The following is a 27504-nucleotide window of genomic DNA, read 5'->3' as shown; positions in this document are numbered from 1 at the left end:
TCCAGTCTTCAGTCGAGATGCTCATTTGAACTGTGAAGTTTTTGTGGATTACAAAATGCTACACAAGCTTACAAAAGAAATCTACCTGCCAGCGGCGATCAGCAACATTAGAGGTAGCCAAGTAGAAATTTGGATCACTCTCATTCACGAGCAGACACAGATCATTTGTAAAGGTATGTGCATAGAGGCAGCCGAACCAGTCCACGAAGAGTGTCTTAATGCCTTGGATGAAGAAGATTGCCTCGCTGCCACTACAGACAGAGGGGAGGAGGTGATTATTGAACTTCCAGTAGGATCTGGCCACACCGAGGATAAACGTCGCCAAATAACAGCCATTACTTGTCAATTTTCGGATGCTTTAAAATCCGAAGTGAAGAGAAGACAGGCCAAACTGTCCATGATTTAACACAGTAACAACACTGGGGATCATCCACTCATACTGGGTGCTGCGTTATGAACGGTGGATAATCAAGGAGGAAGTGGAAAAGACAGCCCTAAACCTTCAGAGAATCCTTGTTTCTCTCCTGCTGTCCTTGAAGATGAAGGCTGGCTCACCCTATCAAGCCAAAAGGTGTTTACCTATTTTCTCACTGCTGACGCTCTAAAACTGCTTGAAAGGAGCGAAGTATTTCTGAACTACGAGCAAATTCAGGTTGACCAGGCTGGCAGAAGGGAAACTGCCTTCTTCATACCTGACGGCCTGAGTGTTACGCAATTTGGACAGCATAGCGCTCCAGCCATCTTCGAACATGTGATGGACAACCTGGTTTCACACATTAAATGGACGAAATATCTTTGATAGCTGCACAACATTCCCTTTTTTATTCTTTTTTAACGTATCTGAAGCCACATGACATGATATTGTACGTGTTCAGATCTTGGGGCTCTGCTCGAATCGGATAAAGTGCATCCTTGCAATCCAAGAAAATGGTGGTGGTTTGAAAGTTCCCCTGCTACCGGTAGTTCATAAAGGACTTCTGTACCAAGGTGCGTTCCTTGCAAGACGTACTGCAGGGAGACGTAAAATCCGCCTCGAATGATGTACAACAAAGATCTTTCCTTGTCACAGCATTGTTTGTCGAGAATATTGAGATAGTACTTCACACTGAAAGCAGCGGTTATGGTATGGGTGTAGTTACCGTTCAAATTGAGTAAGGTACTGAAAAAATAATAGCTTGTGTTTCCAGAATGCTCTGCAAATCCGATGTGAACTACTCTACAATCGAGAAGGAGTGCCTTGTAGTTTTCTGAACCATCAACAAGTTCCAGCTATAATTATTTGTAAGCCAATCACCACTGTGATGGACTACTATACTCTGTGCTAGTTTATTGGCCTTAAGAACTTGTCAGGTTGACTCAGGCTTCATCAGTACGACGTCACAGTAGTTTACAAAAACTGACGCAAATACAAAGACGCCAACTTTGTTTATAGGATCCCTTTTATGGAACACAGTGGAATTGCCCGAAACCTCAGTCATCGATGCGCTAAATGACATTGGTGCTCTGAAAACCATAGAACCTAACGTACCAATAGAGAATTCCAGTTAAGAAACGTAACATTATAAAAGAGGAATTACGATCGAATGAGGCAGAAATGGTTGTTCACCATCCCAGCTCGTCTATGGCCAGCTATCCTGGAGTATTTCCACAACGATGCTCCTACATCTCGTCATCTTGTATTCGTGAAGAGTCTAGACCAATTTTCTTCAGATATTAATGATCAGGTCTCTACCAATGCGTTAGATGGTATATGTGGCACTATAAGGAACGCAAGTGAGTGAAACTGGTATCAATCCCTCTTGAAGCAGCGCCTTTCCAGTGAATTGCTGTTGATTTATGGAGAAGGTTCCTGAAATAACAAACGGGAAAGGCGGATAAGAGTCAGCTTTGACTACCTCGCCATCTGATTTAAGCCTTCTGCAAAAGCTCTATAAATTGCAAAGTTACTAGTGGGACATATGATTATGAAGCATAGTGCACCCATTGTGGTGCTATCTGATAGAGGAAAAGTTTTTCAAATGATACAAGTATGAGTGGTAATATCACATTGCGATATGACCCACAGCATGACAAGTATCTACCACCCACAGACGCATGACCCCACAGAACTTCAGTAAGATGTGGGCAGACATACTCTAGGCGTTCGTTCATGTCTAAGAGAGAGACTAGGATGCGATACTGCCCTTTGGACATTTGCGTGCAACACAGTGAAGGAAGGTACCACAGGTTTCACACTGTTCTTCCTCTCCCATGGCCGCTAGATTGAAAAGACCGTAGATATACTGCCCCCTTTTCAACCGTACGATACTCAAGACGACTAAATGAGACACCTCACCAATAGGACTGAGGAAGCATGACTGCTGGATTGCTTACGGTCTCTCCACATCTGGAAGAAAGACTGAGGACGCTATAATAAGAAGCACTGGTCAACTGGATACCGCCTAGGAGACTTGGAATGAATTTGATGCCTGTGCAGAAAGTAGGGCTATTGAAAAGTTGCCAAGTCGCTGCTTTGGGCTGTATCGCATTGTTCGTCGCATATCGGGCGTCATCAGCCGACGATGGGGCTTCTCATCACCGGAAACTGAAGACCCTTTTTACCTTATTTTGTTTTGTAAGTTTCCAACCCGAGGGTCATTATACCTAACTTTATAAACTTTAGTACAAATAACGTATCACAAACATCAAGGAGACCCTAAGGATTGGCGCATACTTGTGTTGTCCCATTGTGTATTTCAGAGTGATGAGATAACGTAGGGAAGGAAAGAAAACGTTTCCCAAACCATAACCCTTCATCATCTGACCTAGACCCTTCAAACAGTTACTACAGGGAGCTTCCTTTCTAACGTTTCACGCCGTACACGCCAATGGCCTTCTGTCATCTGAAAAGACCACCTGTTATTACTCAGTGGACATGCAATTACGGTACTGGTGTGCAAATTCCAGCCTTGGTCGCCGACGAACAGCAGTAGCCTGGGTGCATAAACCAGGTGCACGCAATGGAGGCTCATAAGCAGGAACGTTTGCTCAACGGTCGTTGAGGAGACACTCCTGGTAGCCCCTTCGTTCATCTGGGTGGTCACTTGCTCAACAATTGCATGTCTATTGGCCCATATGCTATACGCATCTCCCTAACCATCGTTCACCTCTGTCATCAATGGCTTGTGATACACCACAGTTGCCTTGACTCTGGTTTTCGATAACGACAATATGTCATCACGGTTCCCTTCAACCAAGGTGGCAAACTTAGCCTTTTAGGAAATGCTTCCATCCTTACCTCGAAAGCCAACGATTCCACCCTTTTGGACGTCAGTTAAATCTCTCCATCTCCCATTACGACAGCGACTGCACTGTTTTCAGTGTCCCCCGCCCCCAACACATTTTATGTAGCCTCACTGCTAGTGCTGCTACCAGTAACGTATGAGTGGTTATAGCACCTTGGCGACCAACATAAGAGGTGGTCACATTAATGTGACTGTTCCATGTACATTGTTATTATAAAAAAGTACAAAACGTTATTTCAGTTTTCAATAATACCATCTACAACTTACAGTAATAACAACACTTTATTCACAATGAAATTCGACCTGAACCATACATGATCTTGTGAGCACTATGGATATGGCTAGTACATTTTGTATCACCTTCGGCTTGTATTATTAACTTGGTAACAGCACCAATTTAGAACAATTATGTCGGTTCTGGTGATGATATCATAGGTGGACGATCGAATAATTAATGCCTTGGTCGAATAAGGAATTTTAATTTGAAAGATTTCAGTTATGGAACGTACCGGGTGATCAAAAAGTCAGTATAAATTTGAAAACTGAATAAATCACGGAATAATGTAGATAGAGAGGTAAAAATTGACACACATGCTTGGAATGACATGGGGTTTTATTAGAACAAAAAAAAAAGAACGAAGTTCACAAAATGTCCGACAGATGGAGCTGGACAGCATAACGTCAGTGACAGCGCATGACAATCGTCATGCTTGTCCTCCCAGGTCCCCAGACCTCAGTCCGTGCGTTTATTGGCTTTGGGGTTACCTGAAGTCGCAAGTGTATCGTGATCGACCGACATCTCTAGGGATGCTGAAAGACAACATGCGACGCCAGTGCCTCACCATAACTCCGGACATGCTTTACGGTGCTGTTCACAACATTTTTTTCGACTACAGGTATTGTAGAGGAATGATAGTGTACATATTGAGCAATTCCTGTAAAGAACATCATCTTTGCTTTGTCTTACTTTGTTATGCTAATTACTGCTATTCTGATCAGATGAAGCGCCATCTGTCGGACATTTCTTGAACTTTTGTATTTTTTTGGTTCTAATAAAACCCCATGTCATTCCAATATCTACATTATTCCGTGATTTATTCAATTTTCAAGTTTATACTGACTTTTCGATCACCCGGTATATCTTCTGAAACAGTTTTAATTTTTAAGTCAATGTGCATTGTTTTGTTTCCAACGAACCCTGGAGCATTTAACATTATTCACAATCTCGTATTCTGGACAAACCGAAGTTTGCTGGGTTGCGTGAACCCCAGTATGTCTCCGTATTTAGTAGGCATATAACTTTACTTTTTGTATTACTGTTTTTTTAAGTAGGAAACTGTTTAAACATCAGACCTGCTACTCAATCGCGAGACAATGACGGGAGTAGCTGCGTCCGATTTTCATCACAGACCGGAATGCGAGGATTCACCAGCCCTCCCATACAGAGGACCGTTGACAAGATGTAGTCCAGGGCGCTCCAGTCAGCTCCAAAGAGCACTTCTCAAACATAGGGTCACTTTCCCTCCAGAATAGGGCGCCACGGTTTGGAGGCGGGGATCTTCGTGCTTGTTTCCCATTTGGGCTAAGAACATGGGGTGAAACGTTTTTGGCTTATCCTTCACCAGCTGCCATATGCATAACCATTGGAACATCTGTCTAACGGTAGCTGTCTTACAGCATATTGAGCAAGGTCTGAAAGACGAACCGGAGCCGGCGCTCAAACAAATTGTGCGAATAGATAATTCCATTTGTAAAAGATTTTAGCTGGGCTGGATTTAATGGTCAGCTAACAGCACCGTTGGGTTTTAACTCCTAAAATAGTCACCCTTAAGTATCCCATAATGGAGCAACAATGATGGTTCAGATTTCGTCCACCGGTGTATCGCTCCTTGGTCTAAGATAAGTTTTAACAGTTTGGAAAAAATCTTGCTTCCCTTGGATCTGACATGCAAAAACAGGTTTTCTGGGTAGGTTTTGAAGGGCCCCATCCGTTCAAACTTTGCAATGAGGTAAATAAATGAATAGCGTCAAAACGAAAATTTTTGCAAAATTATCTCTTCCATAGTCGTGATACGATGGTTTGAAGTAGAGATAAACGTCGCGCGTAGAATTAGCGCGTCAACTGAATGCGCGGAAATGGTTTCAAGTGAATGAGATAAATAAAAAGGGTATCTCAAGATAAAATTGAAAACTCAGATTTTACGTGAATTATCTTACGAGCGCCACTTCTGTGTTTCAGACTTCTGCGAACAAATACATATAATTAATTGTCGTCTTGTTATTTTGTGAAAGCTTTATTCGTTGTTACGGTATAAGCAATATGGTTCGAAAGACATTAACAAAACCTATACTCGTGTCAACGAAAATCTAAATTGTTACGAAGCTGTGACAGTCTAATGTAAAAATTATGGTTGAGTAAAAGTTGCCGAAGAGAATGAAAAATGTTCCTATCGTAGCACAAAGAAAGGTGAAAATATGCTGGGCGGAGTTAGCGTTGTAAAAGAAGGGAACTAGCTTTTAGACTTATTTGGCAGCTTCAAAGACATTTAAATCAGGCTTCTTTCCGAGTTAACCCTACTTCCACAGCGCACCGAGCTCTCATAGCTATAAGGTGTTAGCACACCTAGATCTCTCCATTTATAGACCAAGTCCATGATCATGCACCCAAAATCCAGAAGGTACGCCAGCAGCAGTAAACAATCTGTAATACGAAGAGCATACATGTCATAGCTAAAAGGGTTCTTTGGGGGATAAGATCCCGTGGCGGTTAAAAATGCGATTACGTCGATGTATTGATTTAAATGTCTCTGATGCTATTCGACGAAGGAGAAAAGCTACTACCCTTCTTTTACATCGTTAATAACGTCCAGGACGTATTCGCCTTCTTTGTGCTATGATAGAAGCATTCTCCATCCTGGTGTCAGTAATGTTTACATATTTTGGAATATCCGGTGTTTGTATGAAAAGCAGCGTTCACTATCCAGAAGGCCAGTTGTGTTGTTTTCTGCTTCTCCGTAGATGTCTGTAGTAAACGTGCTTCCAGTGTTAGGCGTTGTACTTCACTGACGACCGCGCTCAGATTTGGACTTGATCCTGATTACGACGTGACAATATGAAATGCGACACTACGACGTGACAATATGGATGCAAAATCTATATTGCGATAGATCGTTTAATTATGATGATATACGAGTAACAGCTTGAAGCGTGCACCACAACACGAGGGTTTCAGTATCTAATTTCGTGATTAAATTCCGAATGCTACACAACATCAGCTAATTTGGTGAATTCTGTAGTTAATATTCTCTGCATCTCTACTACCTACTAGAGTATTCTAGTGACCTTGTACGTATCCAGCACGCCACGTAGGGAAACAGTGCGGTCAAGGGTGTCCAAAGAAATTTATCGACGGGTGGAGAGCTTGACCCTGAAGCTGCCAATTATTATCCACGCATCAAAGAAAGTTTTGCATCAGCCCGGTTCCCAGAACTCTTGAAGAGACACGAAAAGTTCCAGTCATTTCACCAGGAAGGAGGCAAAATGGTTCAAATGGCTCTGAGCGCTATGGGACTTAACATCTGAGGTCATCAGCCCCCTAGAATTTAGAACTACTTAAAGCTAACTAACCTAAGGATATCACACACATCCATGCCCGAGGCAGGATTCGAACCTGCGACCGTAGCGGTCGCGTGGTTCCGGACTGAAGCGCCTAGAGCCGCTTGGCCACCGCGGCCGGCGGAAGGAGGCACACGGCACGTGTTGTCTGTAGTTCAGCCATGCCTAGACTGTGAATACCGCGGTTCGATCGCGTCTGCATTGTTACTTTGTGCCAGGAAGCGCTCTGAACAAAGGAAGTGTCCAGGCGTCTCGGAGTGAACCAAAGCGATGTTGTTCGGATATCGAGGAGATACAGAGAGACAGGAACTGTCGATGAAATGTTTCACTCAGGCCGCCCAAGGGCTACTACTGCAGTGGATGACTGCTACCTACATATTATGGCTCGGAGGAACCCTGACAGCAACGCCACCATATTGAATAATGCTTTTCGTGCCGCCACAGGACGTCGTGCTACGACTCAAACTGCGCATAATAGGCTGCATGATGCGCAACTTCACTCCCGACGTCCATGACGGGGTCCATCTTTGGAGCCACGACACCATGCAGCGCGGTACAGATGGTCCCAACAACAACCTAATGGAGCGATCAGGATTAGTATCACATTCTCTTCACCGATGAGTGTCGCATATGCCTTCAACGAGACAATCGTCAGAGACGTGTTTGGAGGCAACCCGGTCAGGCTGAATACCTTTGACAAACTCTCCAGCAAGGGAAGGTTCCCTGCTGTTTTTGAGGTGGCATTATGTGGGGCCGACGTATGCCGCTGGTGGTCATGGAAGGCGCCGTAGCGGCTGTACGATACGTGAATGCCATCCTCTGACCGATAGTGCAACCATTTTGGCAGCATATTGGCGAGGCATTCGTATTCATGGACGAAATTCGCTCCCCATCGTGGGCATCTTGTGAATGACTTCCTTTAGGATAACGATATTGCTCGACTACAGTGGCCAGCATGTTCTCCAGACGTGAACCCTATAGAATATGCCTGAGATAGATTGAAAAGGGCTATTTATGGACGACGTGACCCAGCAACCACTCTGAGGGATCTACACCGAATCGCCGTTGAGGAGAGGGACAATCTGGACCAACAGTGCCTTCATGAACTTGTGGATAGCATGCCACGACGAATACAGGCATGCATCAATGCAAGAGGACGTGCTACTGGGTATTAGAGGTACCGGTGTGTACAACACCGTATGTTGTACTACCATGTGTGGTTTTCATGAGCAATAGATAGGGCGGAAATGATGTTTATGTTGATATCCATTCCAATTTTTTGTGCAGGTTACGGAACTCTCGGAACCGAGGTGTCACAAAACTTTTTTTGATAAGTGTATAAATGAGATGGTCAGATTCAGAACGTCACATGCCACAAGAACTATGCTGACGTAAGGCTGGAACTGTCTGAACGAGAGTTTTAGCGGAATCACAGTTCTAGAACTGTATGAAAATTCTGTACTGAATAAATACTCTGTACTCTCTAGATTCCAGAGAGGGGTAGACTCCCATGAATGCGGTAGGCACGCGGGTTTCGAAGTCAGCAGAGGCGGACCACAACCTCATTCTGAAAAAGAATGAGGAGGAACCTAAGCAGTGTCGTTTGCAAAGATTTTACAGTTTAGCTTAAGCCATCAGGAAACATGGGAAATCCAAAATGTGGATGGGCAGGCGGGACTATGAATTGCTTTCCTAGGTCAGTGTCATATTACTGGGACATCCCTCTACGTAACACTATGCAGCAGATGATACTGAAACGCAATGTGTGAATTTTTTCGGTTGGTGTTATATGTTTACGAAATTATTGATAATGTATGAATTTATTTAAAATTTGAGCAGTAGCTGTAAATGTAGATCATTTTTTAAAGATATAATTACTCTGCGACGGAGAATGGAAACACTTTTTCTACGATAAATGAAAGAGTTTAGACAGCTCCCAGAAAAGAGAAGAGTAAATCATGGTATAATATTTTGAAGAATCAGCCTCAGTTGCGAAAATTTACTGGTCTTTGCAAGGTTTCGGCTAAATTAATCTAACCTTCTTCAGAAGCATAAAATTACTATAACCTGCCTGAGTAAGGCACAGTCAACATTAAAATTAAAACCTATAGTACCGTGGTACCATGTCGAATTAAAACTACTTAACTAGTCAAGCCCCGGCATCTCTTCACCACGCGGTCGTTGGCAGCGGCAACTACGTTGGCCAACGTAGTTGCCGCTGCCAAATTGTGCTTCTTGCGCGTGTTATCTTGATGCGCTAGAACTATGGCAGTTTTCTCAATTACAAGAAGATAAACCCACAGAAATTGATTTGGCAACGAGATGGAGCTCCGCCTCACTGGCACAAAGCAGTACGCGATTCATTAAACGACATTGTACCCGACCGCTAGACTTGCCGCAAGGGGCCGAATGACAGCGTGTTTAGCATAACCGCCTCGTTCACACACGATATGACATCATACGACTTTTACCTTAGGTGGTTTATAAAGTGCCATGTGTATGTGCCTCCACTACCAGCTCACCTGCCCGACTTCTGAACTTTCTAAAACAACACTGTCTCCACAGTTACTCAAGGCACAGTGATCAAGGTTTGGGAAGAACTCAATTATCGTTGTGTGGCGTATGGTGCTCACATTGAACAATTGTAAGGAAAACTATTTCAGTTGTTCTTTCATTTGATGTATTATTTGTAATTGTTAGTTAAATGTAATAAATGCTAAAAAGCCTTAGAACACGTATATTCATTTTGAAACATGCTGTATTTGTTTCCAGCCGCCCGCTGTGGCCGAGCGATTCTAGGCGCTTCAGTCCGGAACCATGCGGCTACTACAGTCGCAGGTTCGAATCCTGCCTCGGGCATGGATGTGTATGATGTCCTTAGGTTAGTTAGGTTTATTTAGTTCTAAGTCTAGGGGACAGATGACCTCAGATGTTAAGTCCCATAGTGCTTGGAGCCATTTGATTTTGTTTGTATTTGTTCCCTTTTAGTGAATTTAATTCAATTAAGTTTTGTCGCTCTGACGGGATACTCCAAGGTCTTCTGTCATATCAATCCTTGTGGTGATACATTTAAAGAGGACCTCACACTATGCTTAGGAAACCAGGAGGAATCATAATTACCGTGGAAGTGTGAATTTCTCCAGGCAAAATGGCTGGCAACAATTCCCTATTAGCAGGAGATCTACGACTGCGTCGCAGCCTAGCACAAAAATACTTTCGTCACAACGTATTTATTATATTGCAGTTCTTTAAGTACCGAATGAACAAATAACAAAACTCCAAGATGCCATTACTGTACGGCTACACTCGAACCAAAGTGCGTGAAGTAATCGTATCCTGTTAGGTCGGCACAAAGAAAGGAGAGCCAAAGACGAGAGGCCCTCTGCGACACTGACACCTTACATTTCGCCGTTTAGTATCACGTCAAGTGCAGCGGTGACGACGACAAGGCATGGCTTTATCGGAGCGAAATGTGCTGCTCGTGAAAAGTTACAGCCACTATGGGTGAGCAAATGGAGAGAACACGCGACGTTAATGAAAGCTTCAGACCCGCTACTGAAAAACTGGAGTATGTCGTCATAGAGCTTTCGTCTATCAAAATGAGAAAATAAAATCTTTGGTTTGTAGTCACTACAGGAAATGACGAACCAGGAGCCAAAATATTATAATCACCTTGTTGGTATACTAAGAAACGCAATAAAGCAGTAATTCTGCGTGGCATATATTAGGTAAGTTTTCAGTTGGATGTGGCACCAAATGGTTACGCACAGATCACCAAATTACCGTAAATTACGGTCTGGTTGTTCATGGGCACACACCGATCACTGGCCGAGTCACAGATATGATTCATCGTATCCACGCCTGCATATTTGATGACTAGGACATCAGCATGACTTTAGTATCCTTTTCGCCGCTATAGGCGTGCTCTCTGCATTCCCTGCTCAGGTGCTTTTATTATGGCTGTACTGACTGCCAGATGCCGGTGCCTTTGCTGAGAGACGGCATTCTGCCCGATATGAAATACTTCTCACTCAGATTTTCGAAAAATATTAGCAGAAAAAATTTGATTTTTGCGTATCTTACAGTCTGATACCTACATACGATGAAGAACTGAATTTCTTTTCGCTGTCCATGATACTTACTGCTGCTGCATCAAACTAAGTAAAGGATTGCACGAAATTTTAAAGATTTTACGGACGTAAAAATGCGTTGCACAATATTTGCATATGATTGATTATAGATTATATATTGAATGAAAGAAATTTAAGTAAGACATTGAAATTTTATTTAAAATTGAGAGCAGAGCGACAACTCACTTCGTTCTCGAATTATTGGATTTTATATCCGATGGGCAGTCGTGCACACGCCCATTCACGTTTAGTGCGACATGATTGATAACATGGTGACAAGTACAATCATTTTAGAAGAGTGAATGATCGGACAGAATTACTTGCATTTTTTGGAAAATACTTAAGAACGTTCCTTTTGCCAAGCAGACTACAATGTACTTCCAGATTGGCAGATTTCCTCCGCAGTTCATCAGAGACGTGAGGGAAAATCTCAACCGCACTTCCCCTGATCGCTGAATTGGTCATGGTAGTATAATTAACTGGCCACCAAGATCACGAGATCTTATGCAATTACATTTTTGTTTATGGGTTTCAATGTCGTAGCAACAATCCTCATATCTCATAAACGATTCAGTGTATCGAAAAGATGTATATTTTTGCAAATGATAGCAAGCAATGAGGCACATATGTTCTATGATAGCTACTCGAAACTTTTTTCTTCGCTGAGATATGAAAGTAACTCATCCCCAGCAGTCAGAGGTCGGCGGCTGAGGACGCATACAGACGTCCATAGCACTGCAGGGAAACCCAAGCAGCACACGTAAACACGTCCGCAAGACTTGGGGAACGACTTAGCGAGACATATGGGTTATTAAGCTCTTTACACCACTGTTGTATGATTCTGGCTTTATGACACAGACGTTAACCTGCTGGAAGGAACCATCGCAGAGATCAGAATTAAAGTGATGTAGTTGGTCCGCCTTTGATTACTACCACAGGTCCCATGAAAGCGCAAGTGAATGACCCCGTAACATGATATTCCTCCTACAGCCGCCTTCCATGGCGTGGTGCATATTTAGAGCAACTGTTCGCCTGGATGACAGCTTATCTCGACGAGGCCACCAACATAGTGTAACAAGAAACCATGCATGAATCGTCCAAACGGGCAATACGTTTCCATTGATCTACGGCCATATCTTGATCATCTTGCGCTTATTGTAATCGTAATTGATGAACTTGGGTCAACGTGTGAGCTCTTAAGAGTTCGTATGCAATGGAGCCCCATGTTAACAATGTCCGCTTGACAGTTTTTTCCGCAGCACTTGTGCATGCATCAGCAATTCATTCTGACATCCAGTCTACCCTAGATCACCCCTTGTCACGCTTTACAATAAGTGCAAGCCTCTGACCTCTGTCACTTCGTTGATAGCTTCAGCTGGATATCTATGATTAAGTGATGCACGAACTGACGGAAAAAATGAGAACCGCGACACTGAAGATCGATTAGTGAAAATGCACTTTTAGTGAGGAAATTATTTCTCGCTAAACTGTGGAGAATTAGTTTCCCATCTATCTGAACGTCAGGAATATTTAACTGCACCAGATGGTGACACCTGACAGGCTTTGAGAATCACTATGCAATACTCTCATTACTTGCTGCAGTAGCCTTGACTATCATGTTGAAGTGAGTACTTTTACCTTAGCGACAGAAAATCATTCGTCATTTATATTTACGGATTTGTGTTCTGTGATGAAGGGCGAACGCCCACCACTTTGACCCCTACTCTTTGTTTTACCGTCCTTCAGCCACTTTCCGTAGATGATCACGACAGTAGCACGCAAACAGCTCACAGTCTTCATTGTTTCCGAGGTGCCACTTCACAACAGTCGGCCATTTGTTAAAGACTTATACGTATAGGCACTGCCACACGAGCGTTTCAGGAAGACACACACCGAATGTAACCCAAAAAAACGTCAGAAAAATACATGTAGAAATATGATTGGATAACTTTGACATAAAGTAGATATCGTCATTAGACGTTTGCAGTTCAAGTATATATAGCATTTGCTAATTAAGAAAAAAATTGTTTAATGTATAAAGATATGATTTTATCTGTAGGTAGGTATAAGTCATTACTGATTATACACTGAAGAGCCAAGAAACTGGTATACCTCCCTAATATCGTGTAGTGCCCCCGCAAGCACGCAGAAGAGCCGCAACACGACGTGGCATGGACTCGACTAATGTCTAAAGTAATGTTGGAGGGAACTGACACAGTGAATCCTGCAGGACTGCCAATAAATCCATGAAAGTATGGAAGGGTGGAGATCTCTTCTGAACAGCACTTTGCAAGGCATCCCAAATATGTTTAATAATGTTCATGTCTAGGGAGATTGGTGGCCAGCTTACATATTTAAACTCAGAAGAGTGTTCTTGAGGCCACTCTGTAGCACTTCTGGACGTGTAAGGTGTCGCATTGTCCTGCAGGAACTTCCCAAGTCCGTCGGATGCACAATGGTCAAAAATGGATGTAAGTGACAGGATGCTTACGTACGTGAACCTCTCAGAATCATGCGTAGACGTATCAGGGGTCCCATATCACTCCAACTGCGCACGGCCCACACCATTCCAGAGCCTCAACCAGCTTGAACAGACAACTGCCGACATGTAGGGTCCATGGGTTCATGAGGTTGTCTCTATAGCGGTACACGTCCATCCATTCGATACAATTTGAAACGAGACTCGTCCGAGCCAGGCAACATGTTTCCAGTCATCAACAGTCCAATGTCCGTGCTGACGGACTTAGGCGAGGCGTAAAGCTTTCTGTTGTGTAGTCATCAAGGGAACATGAGTGGGCCTTCGGCTCCGAAAGTCCACATAGATGATGTTTCGTTGAATTTTCGCACGCTGATACTTATTAATAGCCAGCACTGATATCTGCAGCAATTTGCAGAGGGGTTGGTCCCGTTCTTGCAGGATCTTTTTCCGGCCGCAGCGATGTCGGAGATTTGATGTTTTAACGGATTCCTGATATTCAAGGTACACTCGTGAAGTGGTGGTACGGGAAAGTCTCCACCCCATCGCTACCTCGTACACGCTGTGCCCCATCGCTCGTGCGCCGACAATAACACCACGTTCAAACTCACTTAAATCTTGATAAACTACCATTGTAGCAGTAGTAACCGATCCAACAACTGCGCTAGTTACTAGTTGTCTTACATAGGTGATGCCGATCTCAGAACTGTATTCTGCCTGTTAACATATTTCTGTACTTGAATACGCATGCCTATACCAGTTTCTTTGGCGCTTCAGTGTATAGTACGAATTCGTCACTTCGTTCATGGCTGCATCTGGATATCTAGGATTAAGTGATACATGAACTGATGGAGGAAAAATTGAGAACCGCGACACTGAAGATCGATCAGTGAAAATGCACTTTTAGTGAGGAAACTATTTCTCAGTTAACCGCGGAGAAGAAGTTTCCCAACTATCTGAATGTTCGGAATATTTAACTGCACCAGATGGTGACGCCTGGCAGGCTTTGAGAATCACTATGCAATACTCTCATAACCTGCTGCAGCAGCCTTGACTATCATGTTGAAGTCAGTACTTTTACCTTAGCCACAGAAAATAATTCGTCATTTATATTTACTTATTTTCGACGATAAAAGCGATTGTAACCATTAATAAGGTGTGGCACTTGTCAATGACTTCGCATGTCATATTTAAATGTTATTCAGTATAAAACACATTATAAGAGAATTATTTTAATTCCGTGAGATACAGAAAACCAACGGATGCATTAAGATGATTACCCGCGTGTACTCCAGAACGTCTGTTTCAAATGTAATTCATTGTTAAGTCGTATACACCCAATTTGTCTTCCCTGTGTTTGGGAATTGTATTTCTCATACTCTGTCTCTCAATTATAGATACAGAGCTCGTTTCCACACATCTTTCCAGATTATTTATCTTTAATTACAGCTATTTCGAAAAAACTAATAAACAGCTTCACTATTTATGTAAATAGATGAACCACGCAAAAGCACTGTTTACATATGACAGCCCTCCCCCTTAGTTTTACCAAAAGACGTTCCATGACAAGCGTTATGACAAAATTTTATCACAGCAAATGACGAATTCTATCCTGTTATTATCAATCAACATCACTAAAATCAGATATCAATCGTTAAATCTACTACGAAATTGTGTACAACATACGTTTGGAAGAAAAGAAGCCTACAAGCTATGCTTTTACAAACTGCCTAATTTAAAATTTACTCACCTTGTACATTAACGATAAATCTGTATAACCGCCATGACTTTGTGTCTCTGAACACGCTAGTAGTAGACGGATTTTCGTAGCGTTTCCACAGGTAACTTGAGCGTAGTTTGGGGCACCGTATAGGCTTCAGTTTATCAAAATCGGATTACGGAAAAGATATCATGATTGAGCGTAGTTTAGGGTACCGTATAGGCTTCAGTTTATCAAAATTGGATTACGGAAAAGATATCATGATTTAAAGATTTACTATAACTTTCTTGTCTGTCTCTCTGTCTCCAGAACTACTTCAAGGATTATATGAGGCTTTCACTGGTAACCTCAGGATAGCTAGGGCAACCGTATAGGCTATATTTCATAAAAATCGGATTACGGAAAAAAGAATATTTATAAATATTATAAAAATGTATGTATGTATGTTCCACATATACTTCGAAACCACTTGACCGATTTCATCCAAATTTCGCACACATATCACTTACTATCTGGAAAGAATCACTCTGAGGGGCTAAGAACCACTTCACTATGGGCAAGGGAGGTGAAAAAGAAGTGTAAGCTGCGACGCACGAATACCCGGATTTTATTTATACGGTATTTGCCAACGAGAGCACTTGGTGACTAGCAGATAATTTTACACAAAATTCCAACGTTTACGAACATTTTCCTTTCTTACAATCTCCGTAAAATGATGAAAAATGTTTATCGCTTACTACATTTTCAATGTGCGTGTAGTAAAACTGCCGCATCAGGCATGATGGTTTTACGACATTACTTCTTTACTACTAACTGTATTCATGAGACATTTTGCTGACAGGTTTCACATATAGCACTGAATATAAGTGCAAAATTGTATCTTGTAAGGCAATTAGTTCAGGAGACATGAAATAATAAACACTCAGATTCGTGACAAACTGCCGCATCGTGCATGAATTTGAAATTATTGGTAGTACTTCTTTGATACTCTATTCGCATGTAACAGAAAGCATTCACATAGGTCGCTGTATGTATCTACAAAATTGTATCATTGTACGCCAGAGAGAGAGAGAGAGAGAGAGAGAGAGAGAGGAGGAGGAGGAGGAGCAAATGGACACAGGAACGGAAGTGTAGGAGATGGACAGTTAGGGGGGGGGGGGGGAGTAGCTGACAGACAGAGGGAGGGGCAGGAGGACATGGACTGAGAATGGGAGAAGGGTGGAGTGGGCGGGCAGAGATCAGAAAGAAGGGAGAGAAGGATAGACAGGTGGGCAGAGGAAATGGGCAGAGAGAGGGGAAGGAGGAGATTGACGGATAGAAGAGAAATAATTACATGCGTGGGCAAAGCCAGGTATTCAGCTAGTAAGAAATAAAAATAAATATTTCGTCATAACTTTTATAAAAGACAACTAGGGATAATGTTATTTATAGTGTCAGAATCCAATAAATAGTTACAAATTACGCCATAACGATGAGCCGTTTTTTGAAAAAGTGATTCTTTCAGTAAAAGAAAATTGTAAATCATGCAATCCATTTTAATTAAAGTCTCGTAAAGTACAAACTTTGAAACTCTGAAGAAAATTCCGACTCGGATTTCAGCATGTAATTCCTTTCGTAGTAGGAATACTAAAACGTCCATAACAAAACTTTCACTAGGAAACGGATATCAATGAATGGCTTTTTGACAAGACTGCAGCCATATGTACCACAAGTAGCTCCGACCAATACTGTGTAATAGTGCTGCACAGGTAGTTCAATGAACAGTGTTTTGTTTACAAATACTCGATGTGGAGAGTTTGATTCAGTTTCTACGCTAGGTTCTGAGTGAGCAGGATTTTTTCACTCTATACAGGGTGGAGAAAAACAACTTGATAAAATGGTCAAAGCGAGGTGGGGACGTCCAGTAGAATTATCCATACCCTAGTGATCGCAACTCCACCCATCTTGAACTAAGTCTTGTCAGTACTCAAGTGGCACCAGAACGGCTACGTTGCGAATTTATTAGCTGCCCCACACTGATGAGGAACTCTGCTGTGGTGGCACTACAGCTTGATGACTTATTCACGGCATAACGAAATATTTTCTGCAGTCAGTCATAATCGTGTGATTACTGTATTACTATGATAAACAGTATTTTTGTGTAAAGGAATGAAAATACTAGAGCAGTTGTGTGTCCTCTACTTAAATGAAATCAGTTTCTTTTTATCGAGCTCACTTTTATGGTGAAAAGTTACCCCCAACGTTCCAAAATCCATAGTAACACAGTGCTCTGGTCGTTCTAATGCCAATTAATTCGAATACTCTGCATTTGTTAACTGTAGAGAACCAACAGCATTATGTAGTATCCTCAAACATGACCCTCAGTGTGGAAATCCATTTCCAGGTAATGACAGATGCTTAGCAACATTCGTGTTTGTTGTTGCTGTTGTCTTCAGTCCTGAGACTGGTTTGATGCAGCTCTTCATGCTACTCTATCCTGTGCAAGCTTCTTCATCTTCGTTGCATCTACGTTGCGCAGTTTGTAAATAGTACAACTTCCTCTTTTACATATGTGAAGGTTTAACGTTTAGATGGAAATCTAAGCCTCTAGTTAGCAAGTGCTTCGGACTTCTTTTTAGGTGTAAAGTTGGTGACTGGGAGAAGAAACGGACTTTCCATGTACGCCGTTTCCGATTTGTTATCATACAACCTGACTAATAGGATCAGTATTACAACTTTTGCTGTTTCATGAGTTGGAGAGAACCAATGTATCACCAGAATCTGTTACAAACGTGAAGTATATGTGACCAGTGGGGCATTCGTACTTTACGACGCGCTTGTGGTAAATTCGGAAACATTAACCATGGCGACATTGCTACGTGGTATAATTGTCATTCATCTTTGGCTTTGCAGCCAATGTGTCGTCAACAGACATTTTATTATACAAATACTACCAACAGTGAAGTATCTGTGGTAATATTAGACGCGCTATTGTTCTGGAACTGCATATTGTCGGAAAATGCACATTACATAACAGGCGAACAAAGAACTTCGATTTTAGATCGTTGTTGCAGGGTATATGGAACTTATTGTTGCTCCGATGTGGGTATATAAGCACCGACGTGTAGGCAATGGATTAGTGCGCCATTCGTTCCTTTCCGACGTGCGTGTGGTAAATGCGGACACGTTAACCATGGTGGCATTACTAGCAATTGCGTCCAAAAAGGACCAACGTGCTGTGCAGGAATGGTACGCCAAATTCCATGCTGTTTGCGTTTCGACGCAACATGACTGTCGATGTGGGAGACCATTCATTACGGACAATAACAAGCGGACAGTTCATGATGCGATTAGGACGGACTGGCACGTAACCAGTAGCGCGGTGGTTTAGGATCTCAACATAAGGCACAGTAACACGCAACACAATATGTGACAGAAGCTAGGAGAAGGTAGGAGACGAGACTCTGGCAGAAGTAAAGCTGTGAGGACTGGGAGTGAGTCGTGCTTCGGTAGCTCAGATGGTAGAGCACTTTCCCGCGAAAGGCAAAGGTCCCGAGTTCGAGTCTCGGTCGGGCACACAGTTTTAATCCGCCAGGAAGCTTCATATTATACTAAAACTGACATGTGATTACAATTTAACGCAATTTGGGTGAATAGATCCTGAGAAATCAGTACCCAGAACAACCACCTCTGGCCGTAATAACGGCCTTGATACGCCTGGGCATTGAGTCAGTCAGAGCTTGGTGGCGTGTACAGGTACAGCTGCTCATGCAGCTTCAACACGATACCACAGTTCATCAAGGGTAGTGACTGGCGCATTGTGACGAGCCAGTTGCTCGGCCACCATTAACCAGACGTTTTCATTTGGTGAGAGATCTGGAGAATGTGCTGGCCAGGCAGCAGTCGAACATTTTCTGTATCCAGAAAGGTCGGTACAGGACCTACAACATGCGGTCGTGCATTATCCTGCTGAAATGTAGGGTTTCGCAAGGATCGATTGAAAGGTAGACCCACGGGTCGTAACACATCTGAAATGTAACGTACACTGTTCAAATTGCCGTCAATACGAACATGAGGTGACCGAGACGTGTAGCCAATGGCACCCCAAACCATCACGTCAACTGATACGCCAGTACGGCGATGACGAATACACGCTTGCAATATGCGTTCACCGCGATGTCGCCGAACACAGATGTGACCATCATGATGCAGTAAACAGAACCTGGATTCATCCGAAAAAATGACGTTTTGCCATTCGTGCAACCAGGTTCGCCGTTGAGTACACCATCGCAGGCGCTCCTGTCTGTGATGCGCGTCAAGGGTAACAGCAGCCATGGTCTCCGAGCTGATAGTCCATGCTGCTGCAAACGTCGTCGAACTGTTCGTGCAGATGGTCGTTGTCTTGCAAACGTGGCTGCACGATCCGTTACAGCCATGCGGATAAGATGCCTGTCATCTCGACTGCTCGTGATACGAGGCCGTTGGGATCAGCACAGCGTTCCGTATTACCCTCCTGAACCCACTGATTCCATTTTCTGCTAACAGTCGTTGTATCTCGACCAACTCGAGCACCATTGTCGCGATATGATAATCCGCAATCGCGATAGGCTACAATCCGACCTTTATGAAAGTCGGAAACGTGATGGTACGTACTTCTCCTCCTTACACGAGGCATCACAACAACGTTCCACCAGGCAATGCCGGTCAACTGCTGTTTGTGTATGAGAAATCGGTTGGAAACTTTCCTCATGTCAGCACGTAGTAGGTGTCGCCACCGGCGCCAACCTAGTGTGAATGCTCTGAAAAGCTAATCATTTGCATATCAAAGCATCGTCTTCTTGTCAGTTAAATTTCGCGTCTGTAGCACGTCATGTTCGTTATGTAGCAATTTTAATGGCAGTGGTGTATGACACACTGATCATCCGCTCTGCAGTCCTGATCTCTCCCGTGCGATTATCTCTCCTTGGATTCCTTAAAAAGGGCCTTGAAGGGCCGACGATTCCTGTAGGATAAAGATGCGCAGCAGGCTGTTACTGACTTCTTCGGGCAGCGGGGCGGTGTTTTACCAAACGGGTGCCTTCAGCCTGGTGCATCGGTAGGATGATTTCCTCAAAGCTCATGACGATTTTGCGTGAATTGCATACCGATTCTGCTCTTAATGGCCTTCGAACGGGAACTTTTTGTTCGCCCCTATAATAAGCAGACAAAGAAATAAGATGAAATGCAATATGGCATCTCGAAAATTATTTGTTTGTCGACTGCTGTCGAGTTTCGTGGTCGCGTCGGACAGTAAGTCATTCTGACGTCAGTGTCACGCAAGCCGGGAGCGTGATTAAGTTCACCCGATGGCGACAGGAAACGCTGCGCCGCTGTGGCAGCGCACGGCGGCCAGCTGCATCACTGTGGCCACTCCCATTAGGCGCCACGTGTTGCAAAATTCAGGTGCGATTTTAAAAGCTGCGGCGGTCGCTGCGCGGTTTTTGCTACCTAAGTGTGTTGAATGCCTAAAAAGACGGACAATCAGTGACGAGTGCGAGTATGTTTTGTTTGTCCGAAGAGAGAATGTGATTGAGTGTGCCTAGCAGTGCAGTTTCGTCCAATGAAGCTGCTTCCACAAGGTCAACTTTGTAGCAATATAGGAGGCACGAATACGAAAATTCTCTTTAAAAATGCAGTTTCACAACAAAATGAGTGTTTAATATTTACCTTCTATTTTCTTTTTCACTATTAGCCCAGTACACAGTTATTGATTTACGATACTTGGTAGAACAAAAATTCATTTGCGTTCTCTGTACATTATTATGAAATTGAAGCATCTGTCCTTCAGAGTTCACTACTAATGATAGTGTATCTGTGGCCTACGGAGAGCGTCTTTTAGTAACCAAGACCGCTACGGTCGCAGGTTCGAATCCTGCCTCGGGCATGGATGTGTTCTAGGAGACTGATGACCTCAGATGTTAAGTCCCATAGCGCTCAGAGCTATCTTTCTCTAGGATAAACAAACAGTATGACTTAAGTATTTCCATACTGTTGGTAGACTAGAAATTTAAAATGTTGATAATACTGCTCAAAGATCTCTGGGTCTTTTTTGTAAAGAAATCCTTTGAAAGAAGATTAAATAAATTATAAATAATGCTTATAGTTTCACAGTTACCAGGGTTACTGACATTCACGCTCAGAACATTACACAATATGAATTAATTCTTTTTTCTTTGCGTGTGCAAGGCATATATATTTCTTGCAAGAAGTGCAAGCTTTCATGTACTTAGGGCCTTTGCTCCTGCCACATAAGTAGCATCGTCCTTTCTTGGGCTGCTTATGCACAACTGTACGTTTTACTTCCCCTGGCGGCTCGTTAATGATGTTTCCTCTGCTTACAGCACCTTGATGTTGATTATTCTCATACTCAAAAGTTAATAATGCTGTTTGAGTGTAGGGCTGCAGCATGTTGAGCACGTCCTTTCATGCTGAGGTCGCAAAGTTCTCAACCAAGGTCTTTCACGTACTGATTTCTTCGAGAACTCTTTGTGGGATGATTCTTAGCCCATTCATTGTGTGGGCCTTGAAATACAACATTCGAACTGTATGCTACAATGTCACTCAAGTTGAAAAAACGCCGTCACTCGGTATCGCCGCGTTGCTCGATGGCGGCTGTACATTCTTACACACTTATCGAGTGTATCCACTTCAGAATTTGTACAGCTGTAGAATGGCATGATGTCTGGCTTCTCTTCCGTCACATTCATGTTGTGATGTTGGGTTGATAACATTGTAGCAACCTCTCCTTTCTTAAGCAGGTAACTGAATAAAGTGGCGTCATCACAAAAGCAAACCAGACTGTTTTCGGTGTAGCTTTTTTAGAGGAAAAGAACACAGTTCTGAGGGTACTTCGAAGAGTAACAATCGTAGTTATTTTCTCTTTCAGAAGGTCAGATGCTAGTGAGACGATAGTGAAACTGTGCATTATAATGCTTCTTCCTGATTCTTTCAAATTAGATATTTCAACCAAACTTCTATTTCAGGGCCGTGGTTTTGGTTCCTCTCGTGCTTTCCAGCATAGGGAACTTTTGTAAAGCAGTATTTCATATTTGAATCACATAACAGGTTCTCTTTTTTGTCATATTTTTCTGAATTTGTTGGAACATGTAGCCTAAATGGGCTTCGCCCATCGAAGGTCAGAAGTTCACACTGACTCACTAGGACTATACAACTCAGGAAGCTTACTATTATGTTTCACACATCCCTTACAGAAGGTGCTCGAATTAGAGCATCGTCAAAACGGAAGATCTTTAGTAAGAGCCTTAGTGTATGCTTTGAAATAAAGCTAAGTGCGTCGGAAAATTTTCTTTACTAAATATATCGCATAAACTGTCCTTGTTCTGACTATGGACTGCACAGTTCGAAATAATTGCAATTGCTTTCAAAAGCTTTCGAATTTTTGAAGAAAATGTCTTCAGATGGTTTCCCAAAGTCTAGCTTTTGGTTGGTATACAAAATTATCCAAGATGTTATCATCAAAGCACATGAGAAATGTTTTGTCTGGTGTATCAGGTTTTATCTTGGGCTTTCTTCCTTTTGGAGCTCTCATTAGGTTAGCATGAGACTTCCGCTTCTGATTTACGTAAGGCTTTGTCTTCCATGTCGTACTGGACGAGGCCACAATTTCCCGGTCAAGGTGATCGATATGTGCCTCCGACCTGGATCGCCTTCTTCTTGCTTGAATATCCACAAAAATATCAAAACAAAACCGGAGGCTAGCACGCTAACCACTCATCTGCCGAGGCAGACATCCAATGCACGCAGTTATATCTGCAAACACTAATAAATGTAGGTACTACCCTGTTCATTTTCATCCGACTCACTGCTGCCAGAAACTTTTTGATCTGGTACTTCCGCGACTACAGCTTCAGTTTCATTGCTTGAACTTTCGGATGGTTCTCCGCTAAATTCATTGTCTGAGTTCTCAATCAAACTTGTTATTTCATCATCTGTCAGTTTCATCTTTTTATACAGTACTGGGCAAATAAAAATGGCCTGCACATTTTCAGACCATTTGTGGCAACATTAACGCAGGAGGAAAATATATTCAGTTACTTCCAACAGGATGGAGCAACTGCCTATACAGCTGGCCGAACCTTGGAGTACATTTACACAATCTTCGAACCTGACAGAGTTGTTATCAGAGGTCAGTCTGGTCGCGGCCCTTGCTGGCCACCCAGCTCACTTGATCTGTCAGTGTGCGATTACTTTGTGGGGGTAGCCCACAATTCCAAGGGGGATCACAACAACCCTCACTGTCTTCAAGAACTGCAGCAAAACATTTCGGATGAGGCTGCAGCAATTCCATCTGCCCAGTTTCAATCCGCGTTCAGAAACTTGCTGACCAGGGCCCATAAGTGCCAAAACATGAATGGTGGCCACTTTCAATACCTGCTAGAGTCAGATTTATACTGTATTTCCTTTCCTCTACTGATTTTCTTTGTACCCTGGAACTCTGTTTCAAGAGCCACTTTTATTTGCCCCACCTTGTACATTCTGTCAATCAATGGGCCACGGAAATGTGAGCTTCCACTCACCAGACTGTTTACCGATTGAGTGATGGTGACTGTTGCGCTGTTAGATGTTCAATCATAACAATTGTTGCTGCAGTTGTAGCAATAAACATTGCAATAAATGACATTTATGCATTAAATGAAGTACTGAAAACAACAGGATCTGTAGCACAAAAACTTCGTTGGAGGTCAGTCACTAGCACCCCCACCCCCCAACCGAGTCTTATACACATGTTAATGGATTGCTCTTGTCACACATACTTGAAGGTACTGACCAACCTAAAAATATACCACTACTAATAGCTACATTTATTAGTTTATAATTGAAGGAATATTGATGTAATATTGCTCAGTACAGTGTCCTCAGTCACAGAAAACGTATATGCACTTATACCCATAAAACATGTATATACAGGGTGGTCCATCTGAAGTTTCGGGTGAGATTATCTCGAAAATTATACATCGGGTAAAAGTAGTGGGTAAGACAAGTTCGACAGCAGGCCTCAGTGACCGAGCGGTTCTAGGCGCTTCAGTCTGGAACCGCGCGACCACTACGGCCGCAGGTTCGAATCCTGCCTCGGGCATGGATGTGTGTGACGTTCTTAGTTAGGTTTAAGTAGTTCTAAGTTCTAGGGGACTGATGACCTCAGAAGTTAAGTCCCATAGTGCTTAGAGCCATTTGAACCATTTGAACAAGTTCGACAGCTCAAAGGAGGACATCAGATGATACTACACGTGACTCGTATTTAGACGTATGAGGAGTCCCATACCACTCTAACTGCACGCGCCCCACACTATTACAGAGCCTCCACCAGATTGAACAGTCCCCTGCTGACATGCAGGATCCTTTGACTAATGAAGTTGTATCCGTAGCCGTGCACGTCCCACCCCCTTGTGTGGGGCGGGGGGTAACTTCTAAATCTTAAATCGAAACACCCAATTTTTTATTGCAGGTGCGGATTCTCCATAAAAAAGTAATCAAGTTTCGTCTGAAACATTTTTTTAAACCATTGACAGATGGAACTGAAATCGAGAAAAAAGTAGAATTGGGGAGGAACTCTGATTTATTTAGAACTATCCGAGAAAGATGCATTAAACCGATAAAAAATGTGCACCAATTCTTTCGTTACGCCAAATTAACCTATTTTTGTACAAAATGTGCTGTGTCCTGATTTTAGCGTTACCCAGGAACAACGACATGGACGTAGTAGAATGATGTTCCCATGGGGTGCTTCGTTAATGTGGGGCCCCTTACCTCTCACAATTTGGGGTGCTTAATTAATGAAATTAGCCACGAAGAAATTGTTCAAACTTATTCCCATTTGCTTCAATGCACAAAACAATCGTATGCGAAAGTTGTCCACAGTTTTGAGCACCACATCCCGTGGAATGGCTGCACACGCTCTTCGACTGCGTTGCTCCATATCGTTTCGGGTTGTGGGCTGTCTTTCATAAACATTATTTTTTAAATAAACCCACAAGAAAAAATCAGGAGATGTCAGGTCTGGTGAACGTGGAAGCCACTGAATTGGTCAACCGCGTCCTGTCCACCGACCAGGGTACCGTAAATTTAAAACGTTCCACACATTTTTAGCATAATGGAGAGCTGCTCCTTCCTGTTGGAACCACATTCGTTGCCTGGTTTTTAAATCAACATCTTCCATTATCTCCAAAAAATCATCTTGGAGAAGTTGTAAATAAGATTCACCAGTAACATTTCGGTAAAAAAATACGGTCCTATCAAGTAACCTTTTAAAATTCCACACCAGAACATTAACGACCTTTTGTGTTGATTATGAACGGGTCTGTGCCAGTGTGGATTGACAGTGGACCAATAATGACAATCATGACGATTTAATTAGCCATTATTTTTGAATGTGGCTTCATTGGTGAACATAACGTATCTAAGAAAATCATTGTCACCTCTTACCATTTCCAAGGACCATTGGTAGGAATGCACGCGTATTTGCATATCTTTCGGCGTTAATGCCTGTGTCAATGTGATATGATACACATGATATTTGTCTGCCTTCAAAATCCTCAAAACAGTTGATTTCGGTATTCCAGTTTGTCTCTGAATCGCACGACTACTAATTTCGGGATCCAGTTCAACACAGGCGAGAACGGTAAGGGTACGAGCGTCATTTTCATTGTATTCGCGATGACGAGGTGGACGGTGCATGTGTCCGTTTTGAGCTCTTTGAGTGCAATTTCGAATAATTTTTCGCTTGGATGTCGTCTATTTGGTAATGCATGCAATGTCATTCACCTAAAATTAACATCGTATCAACAATCTCTGTAGAAGGATAGTGAGCCATGTTTCTCTAAAGAATAATTTACTTTCCTCAGTTCATGTTTACGGTTCACAATCTGAAAGTGAAGTGACGTCTGATCGCATTGCACCGACCTTTATACTGATCCATAGTTCGCAGTTTGGCCCTAGTAGCGCCACAGTCGGATGAGTAATGCAATTGTGAAGAGCTCCCTTACGAGATTTTAGTACCATCAAAAACTGTGGCGGGTAGGCTACATTTGGTAAAAATAAAACAGCTTAATTTGGCGTAATGAAAAAATTAGTGAATATTTTCTCTCGATTTGATGCGTCCTTCTCGGATCATTCTAAATAAATCGGAGTTCTTCCCCAATTTTAATGTTTCTCGATTTCCGCGTCATCTCTCAATGGTTTAAAAAAATGTTTCAGACAAAACTTGATTACTTTTTTGTGGAGAGTGCGAATCTGCAATAAGGAATGGGGGTTTCCACGTAAGATTTAAAAGTTGCCGCCCGCCCCACGCAAGGGTGCAGACGCTGGGGGTCACGTGTAGTATCATTTGATATCCACCTCTAAGCTTATGAACTTGTCTTACCTACTATTTTTACCTGATATATAGTTTTCGAAATATTCTCATCCGAAACTTCAGATGGACCATCCTGTATATCATGGAGAGAAACAACTTCATAAAACAACGGTATATTTTATTTAGATTTTTTTTTCTTTAACTGCGATCTATACCTAATACCCAATACAGTTCATATCAAAGAATTCAGAGTCAGTGAATAAAATTTCGAAATATTTCGTTCAGCAGTAGATCGTCAACAGTGTCTGTTCTTTCCGACACACATGTAGTCTACATATTCCCTAATGCAGGTGTAGTTTGATTACTACCTCTCACTGTCTTCCTCAGATGGCCTCACATACATTTCATTACGAAATTTCATTATAGGTACCTTCCTTCTCTTCTCCAGACCTTAGAGGAATTACTCCTACATTTTTACATTAATGTTTCTCTAATTGTCTAAAAGAACAGTCAACCAAACGCCTAGTCTAATTGCTGTGGTTTCAATGAATTTGAATTTCCTCTTCCAAAATAGCACATATAAAAATAACTTCGTCATAAATACGAGTTATTTATTAGATCTTATTTTGACGCAACGTAGTGTCGTCCTATTAATCCCTCATACTTCACACTCGAAACAAACTGTACACTTATTTTAATTGACGGAAATTTCACTTTATTCCGCTTTCTGATAACAAATATTTGGTTTTCTAGTTTATGAAACTATATTCACAGTTACTGTTTGTTTTCATCTCATTCGAAGGAAAGTTTTCGTTATTAATGTCATCTTCTCTGAGCAAAAGAGCTTTCTACGTTGACCATAATACTAATTTTCGAAAGACGTTAATCTGCGTTAGTTTCATGTGTTTCACCTACTTCCTGTAATAAGTATACCCACTATGACTATGAGT

Source organism: Schistocerca serialis, chromosome 8 (genome assembly GCF_023864345.2).
Source record: "Schistocerca serialis cubense isolate TAMUIC-IGC-003099 chromosome 8, iqSchSeri2.2, whole genome shotgun sequence".
Classification (NCBI taxonomy): Eukaryota; Metazoa; Arthropoda; class Insecta; order Orthoptera; family Acrididae; genus Schistocerca; species Schistocerca serialis.
Note: the sequence above shows the minus strand (reverse complement) of the source record.